Genomic DNA, 7,559 nt, shown 5'->3' with positions numbered 1-7,559 from the left:
ATGGTTTCTTAGTCTTAGCTTCAGGGGCACCTACACTGCATTGGCCCAAACTCCATTCCATTCTTTCCTGTGATGTGGCCTGGGTCTTGGGTAAGGCTTCCTTTTAGGAAATGGAGGGAGCTGCAGGACCCCTGCTTCCAAGCTTGAAGGACAGAGTTTCATCCATCCCCACAACACACACAGTAGGAGAATTTCCTCAAGTCCTGATCTCCACAGGTGATATATGGCACTTGTCATACTCCTCCAGACATATTTACATACGTGTAAAAATGTTTTTAAATGTAACAAAAAAGAAGAGAGGATACCAATAGGGTGTTGGAACTATTTTGTTGATGTATTGGAGCCAGAGTCTCAAGTAACCTAGGCTGGCCTCCAAGTCCTGTTCCTCCAGCCTCCACTCCTGAGTGCTGGGAGCTCAGGTCTGTGGCACCAAACCTAGCTAAATAGTGCAAACCGCCCCCCCCCCGGCCCCCCCGCAACCCCGGAATTTTTCTGAAATATGGTCTCACTCCTGACTGACTCTGAACTTGCCATGTATCCCAGACTGGCTTCTAACTTTTAGGAATAAAAATATCCTCAGTGATTTACACAAACTGCACCTTCTACCTTTACCTGTGGGGGATGAGGGAGTCCAGGCTTGACCACTGCTGGCTGCCTTCAGGTTTTTTTTTTTTTTTTTTTTTTTTTTGCCACTAATGACCAGTTTTCACCAGAGAAGATCTTGTGTAAACCTGGGTGTATAGGTATATAAAGCCAGTACACAAATCAAATATTTACTCATGGTGAGTAATAAAGAAACTCATTTTAAAACAATCCTTTTGAATACATGTAATTTACTATTTATCAAAGAAGAAAGTGTTTCCATGCTTAAGTTGTAGCTAAATATTTGATACTACAGGACACAGCATCTTCATGATTTTCCAGAGTTGATTGATATTTTCATTTTATAATCAATGCTGAGAACACCATTTTGCATCATAAATATATGGTGATAAGTAGCAGAACTATACTTCGAACCATTTTTTTTGGAACTCTGTCCCAATCCCAAGCCAAAATTGTTTTTAAAGATTTATGTTGGGGGCTGGAGAGATGGCTCAGCCATTAAGAGCACAGGTTGCTCTTCCAGAGGGCTCCGGTTCAATTCCCAGCTCACCACCATCTGTAACTCCAGTTCCTGGGGATCTGACACCATGTTCTGGCCTCCTCAGGCACTGTATGCACACAAGTGTGCAAGCGCACATACCCTCCACACACAAACACACACTCATGTGTATAAAATAGGAAAATAAAATCTCCCAATGTTTTCTGTTTTTGTTTTTGAGACAGGGTCTCTGTGTAGCTCTAGCTGTCCTGGAACTCACTTTATAGGCCAGGCTGTCCTTGAACTCACGAGATCTGCCTGCCTCTGCCTCCCAAGTGATGGAATTAAAGGTGTGCACTACCACTATCCAGCTAAAGTAAAATCTCCCAATTTTTTAAGAATTCATGTTCATTTTGAGTGTGTCTGTGACTGTGTCTGTATGAATGTATACCACATATGCAGGGCTGTGAGCAGAAGCCAGAAAAAAGCACCATATCCCCTGGAGCTAGAGTTGCAGGTGGTTGTGAACTGTACCATGAAGGTGTTGGGAACCTAACTCTAGACCTCTGCAAGTGCTATGAGTCCCCCAAGCCAAATTTTACTTAATGATTTTTTTCCTATGTCAAACAGCTGTTTTTTAAATCAAATAACCTAACACAACAAATCCACTTAACATTTCAATGGTGAAAACAGTAAAATACTCTGTTTTCCATAATCAAATCCTTATTTCTGTAAGAGTGAAAACTGTATGTTCAGTTTTAAAAGCAAAAACAAAAACACAACACTGCAGTTCACATCATACAGTGGTCTCAAATCTGAGTTGAGGTGGTCCAGGCAGTGGTCACAGGCATTGCAGATTATGTACAGCTAACACAGTACAAAACACACATGCTGTGTGTTCAGAAAGGAGGCTGCGGTGCAGACCTTGTTATAACAGGGGCTGCCAGAAACACTTTGGGATTCCTTACACTTGATTTTGAATTGATTTTTGGTCTTTGCATATTCAAAAGCTTTTTACTATTATTAAATTTTTCTTGATCCCCAATTTAGTTATGCCACACTTTAAGGAGCTGAATTTTAGGCAGCTGTATTTCATGACAGCACTACTCCTTTGTGTTAGGGTGCTACTGGAGAAACAGAACCAGGAAGAGAGAGACTAAGTCATTCACCATAAGGAATGACAGAATGCGGTGAAGGCTGGTTGGTGTATCTGAAATCCATGCGGTGGACCATCAGGGAGAATGGAACTGAAATGCTGGGCATCAGACATCTGTGGTAGAGAAGCAGAGTTCCTTCTCCAAGGCAAGAGTAGCATGGCTCAGGTTCACCCAGGTAAACACAATCTGGCACTTAGTGCCACCACCTTGCCATGGCACCTGATACTCGAATCTGTGTCTTATTCACATCTGCCCTTATGACAGAAAGAACTGAGGTGGGGGGTCACGGGGGTGTTCTGGAGCTGCATTGACTTGAGTGTATGCTTGAGAATCCAGCACTCAGGAGGCTGAAGCAGGAGGATCACAAGTTCCAGGCCAGACTGGGAGCATAAGTATATCATGAGACGCCATGTCAAAGCAAAGCAAACAACAAGAAAAGCTAGAGCTTGAGATGGAGACAACCAGTGCTTAGCTACTAGCTGGCTCCAAAGGGCATACTCAGTTTTAGATAATGATTTTAATTCGGTGGGAGATGTTTGAGGAGGATGAAGCCTGGGCAAGGGCAGGAAGACTTTGCTTCCAAAACATGACAAGCAGCCAAGAGAGGTAAAGCATGCCTAGAATCCATGCAGTTGGGAAGCTGAGTCAAGAGGATCAAGTTGTTCTTGGTTGTATAGTGAGTGTGAGGGGACAGCCTGAGCTACATATGAGCCCTTGACTCAAGGAGGAAAATATGTATATGTGTATATGTGTGTGTGAGTGGGTGTGTGTGTGTATCTGTCTGTCTGTATGTATATGTATATATGTACACAAACACATCAAGAAGACCAAGCAGTGATAGGCCGTGGTGGCACATGTCTTTAATCCCAGCACTTACTCTGTGAGTTCGAGACCAGCCGGGTCTACAAAAGCCAGTTCCAGGACAGCCTCCAAAGCTATACAGAGAAACCATGTCTTGAAAAAACTGAAAATAAAAATAAATAAGTAAATAAATAAATAAATAAATAAAGCAGGAAGCTGATAAGCAAGTCACCCGCCTGGGCAAGTTCCTGAAACCAGAATGTTGATATTTACTGCAAGATACTTGGAACTTCCTGGTTAGAAAGCAGTGCCCTCCTTGAGAACTGGTAATACAACAAGGCACCAGGCACCATGTGTGGGTACAACAGGAAGGAGGATAAAGTGAGGTGTGATAGATGGCCAGAGCCATCTTCTCTCTTCCTCCTTAGCAATAGAGCCTTAATAATACAAGGCATAGTTTCACTCTTTGACCAAAGTTGGTCTCAGACTTGAGGTCTTCCTGCCTCAGCCTCCAGAGTTATGATTACTTGTATGTGACATCATGTCCTGCAGAACCTTTAATTGCTAATGTTTGATTATTTGTTTCTCTGAAAAGACTAATGAGTTGATTTTCCAGCTTCTTTTGCAGCTAGGTCTGGCCATGTGGCCATCCATGAGTAACTACTGCTACTGTCAATGCAACTCTTGAATATAGTACCCCAAAACTCCCAGCTTTTTTTCCCTTGTGGCTTCAGTTACCTGAAGTCATCTACAGTTTTGAAATATTAAATGGAATTTCCAGCCAGAAATAAAAATTCATAATTTTCAAATTGTAGACCCTTCTGAGTCCTGCCAGGAACATGAATCGTCTTACTGTCTAGAGAGTCCACGCTGTATCTGCTACTCACACATAACTCACTTGGTATCTGTTGGTTTACTAGATCAATAACTATGGTACTGAGTGCTGACACTAACAGTAAGTCACCCTGGTACTTAATGACAGCTTCAAGTGCAGAGTAGTGATGCTGCAGGTCGAAGAGAAATCATGAAGTGTGTCCCACACTTCAGTACTCAATTAGATTCAGAAAAAAAAAAAAAAGAAAGATTGTTATACAATGAAATAAAATATTTTGAAAGAGACCATGCTTATTTAACATACATTCATATAATTGATCTGTTTTTTTTATTATTTATTGTTAGTCTTAATGTATTCATAAATTAAATTTATAATTAACTTTATAATAAATAATAGACATGAAAATATAGCACATATGCTATTCATTACTGCGATGGGTCACCTTCATTGTCATCTTGACCATGTTTAGAATCGCCTAAGAGACACACTTCTGAACGTGTCTGTGAGAATATTTCCAGAGAGCTTTGAGTGAGGAGGGAAAACCTACCCTGAACGTGGGTGGCTGCACCCTGTGGGTTGCGGTCCCAGACTGAGTAAAAAGGTATGAAGGAGAAGCTGCATGAGCACATGTATTCATCTCCCTGCTGCCTGCCTGAGGGTGCAATGGGACCCACCAACTCACATGCTATTGTCAGCCCCCCACCATGATACACGATGATCTTCTAAATTGTGAATCAGAATAAACCCTTTTTCCCATAAGCTGCTTGTTCACGACTATGAGAAAAGCAGCTAAAATGTTTACTGTCCAAGGTTTACAACTATGAGAACAGTAACTAAAATAATTACTATATAAGGTTTCCAGAATCTTATGAAACGTCTGGGTGTATTCTGCTAATGATGGTGGAGCAGCAGTGTTCTTTTTTAGCTTTGTAGACCAGGCTGGCCTCAAACTCACAGAGATCCTCCTATCTCTGCCTCCTGAGTGCTGGGATTAAAGGCGTGTTCCACCAATGCCAGGCTAGCAATGTTCTTTTTAAAAATATTTTTATATGCTGCAATTTAGTCATTTTCATGATCACAGACAATACAGGACAATGGAGATAAACAAAGTCAGCTGTAGTGAGATATCCAGTCATGCCCACACCTGTTGTATTGACCACCACTCCCTTTACTCAATTTCTTAATCCATTAATCTCCTTGAATATTAGCTCTATTCCACTTCCTGGTAACTCTTCAAACAAGGGCAAAAAGCAGACACATTTTTCACCAAAATATCACAAGACCAGTCTCTAGGCCACATACTAACATTCTTCTCCTTTGAAAGCTCTTGATCCCAACAGTTTATAAAGTTACACTCAGCACCACTCTCTTCCATGTTCTTACTAGTATGTGTGGCCCATTAAGCAGCACTTAAAGCATTCCACTGCTTTCCTAATCCCAACTCCCAAGGTCCATATTACTCCAAACAAAAACATGGTCAGATCTATCCTAATACCCCAGTCCCTGGTACCAACTTTTATCTTGGGGTGAAGAGACACCATGACCATGGCAACTCTTATAAATAGAAACTTATAATTGAGGTGGTGGCTTATAGTTTCAGAGGTTCAGCCCATAATCACCATGGTGGGGAGCATGGTGGCATGTAAGCAGACATGATGCTGAGGAAGTACCTGAGAGTCCTACATCTTGGAGGCAACAGGAAGTTGGCTGAGACACTGGGTGGTACCCCTGAGCATAGAAACCTCAAACCCTACCACCACAGTGACACACTTTCTCCAACAAGGCCCTACCAACTCCAACAACGCCACACCTCCTAATAATGTCACTTCCTATGAGATTATGGGAACCAATTACTTTCAAACTATCACAAAGAGATAAGAAGTTTAAAATGGGAGGTGAACATGCTGTACTGAGATAAGGTACCAAGCCACGTAGTAGAACATAGATAGAAATATGGGTTAATTAAAGTTGTAAGAGCTAGTTAGTAACAAGCCTGAGGGAGCTGGCTGGTGGGACAGAGCTAACTGGAGATCCTAACAAAAAACTGCCTACAGCGTGTACCACCACCACCCAACTAAACACTTTCTTTTGTAAGTTGTCATGATGTCTTGCCACAGCAATAGAAAAGTAACTAAGACAAACCCCTTATCCAGGAATCCAGTTCAAGCCCCTCCAGCAGAGAAGCCTATATTCCAGCACAGTTGACACCGCTTAAGGCCTTTCTCTCTGCCCAGCTGTAAATCTGCAATTTTCTAGGACTTTGTTTACAGAGAAAGGACATGTCTTAAACCCATTAGGCCACCCTAGTGACTCCTGGTCTCACTTTATCAGTGCTAGGGTTGAGCTTGGAGCTAATGGATCATATTTCCCTGCAGTCTTTCAGAAACTAGTGGGCTCCAACCAGTAGGTCTCTAATTCTGTGGCAGGCTTCCTGCCAGTCCCAGAGATGAGACTGCTCCCTGGCAGCCAGTCCTCACAGTTCATCCTGGGTTCTCTGATGCTTGCTATAGGGGGAAGAAAACAGCCCATCTGAATTTGTAAGGCAAACTCCCTGCAAGGTATTGGGACTGGAGAAGAATTGCAGGCACTTTGGACTTAGAGACCTCACATGTCAAAGGGCTAAGGCACATGTCTCACCCACCCCATGAAGGTACCAAAAATGCCTTTCCTCCACCCCCTCACGCCCTCTTCACTCCTCCCCCTCTTCCCACAGTGCAAAACACCCCCTCCTCTTCTTAAACTCCTAATGTAGGTTCCCCCACCTTTCCAGCCAGAAAGTTTCCTCTTTTTCTCTCCTTCTGCCACACTCTGTCACTAAAACAACCTTGGGGGGGCATCCTTGTCTGTGTCATCCACCAGATGTTTATTCCACCCTACGTGACTCTGGAATCATCCTACCCTACAGTCTCATGAATAGAAAAAAGGGGGGAGGGCAGGGACATCAAAATGGCATATATGCCCAGGACACTTAATTGTGAATCTCCTTTGATGAGCCCACACCCATGATTGACAATATGTCTTATTCTTTCCCTGGGTGCTCTCTTTGCTCTTAAGCCCCATGCTTAAAATACATACCCAAAATATCCTTTGATAAACTCCAAATTTGCTTTGATAAATCCACACCCATGTCCCCAAGAATACTTTTATTGTTTCCTTGAGTGTCTTTCTTTCCATTTTTAACAAAATCCCAACTTTGCTCTGCATGGTGGTGCACGCCTTCATCCCCAGAATTTGGGAGGCAAAGGCAAGTGCCTTCCTGTGAGTTTTAGGATAGTCTGGTCTACACAGCAAGTTCCAGGAAGCCAGGCAACCCATGCCACCCTGACTGAAATATAGTCACTCTACAATATGATTATAAATAATTATCATTATTTACAGGCAAGATATAGTCAGGGCTGATTCTAGAGCAAGTGTCACCTCAACTCCAAGAAATTGTTCAGGTTTTGCACATTGAGTTCCTGCAGGCGGGGTGCAAAGAGGAGAAAGCCCCTGAAAGCCGCACTGGTGGTGTCTCTCTATGACATGGAGATGAAAAGGCCAACAATGGAAACAGATTTCCCCACCTAAGCTCAGCAAACCCAGGGCTATCTGTCTTCACCCCCTTACCTGATGAGCCTTCCTGATGTGAGCAACCCATCTTCAACGATACTCTCAGGCTTCTCTGTGTGAAGGCCCTGACAAAGAC

Source organism: Phodopus roborovskii, unplaced genomic scaffold, assembly GCF_943737965.1.
Source record: "Phodopus roborovskii unplaced genomic scaffold, PHOROB, whole genome shotgun sequence".
NCBI classification, from domain to species: domain Eukaryota; kingdom Metazoa; phylum Chordata; class Mammalia; order Rodentia; family Cricetidae; genus Phodopus; species Phodopus roborovskii.
Note: the sequence above shows the minus strand (reverse complement) of the source record.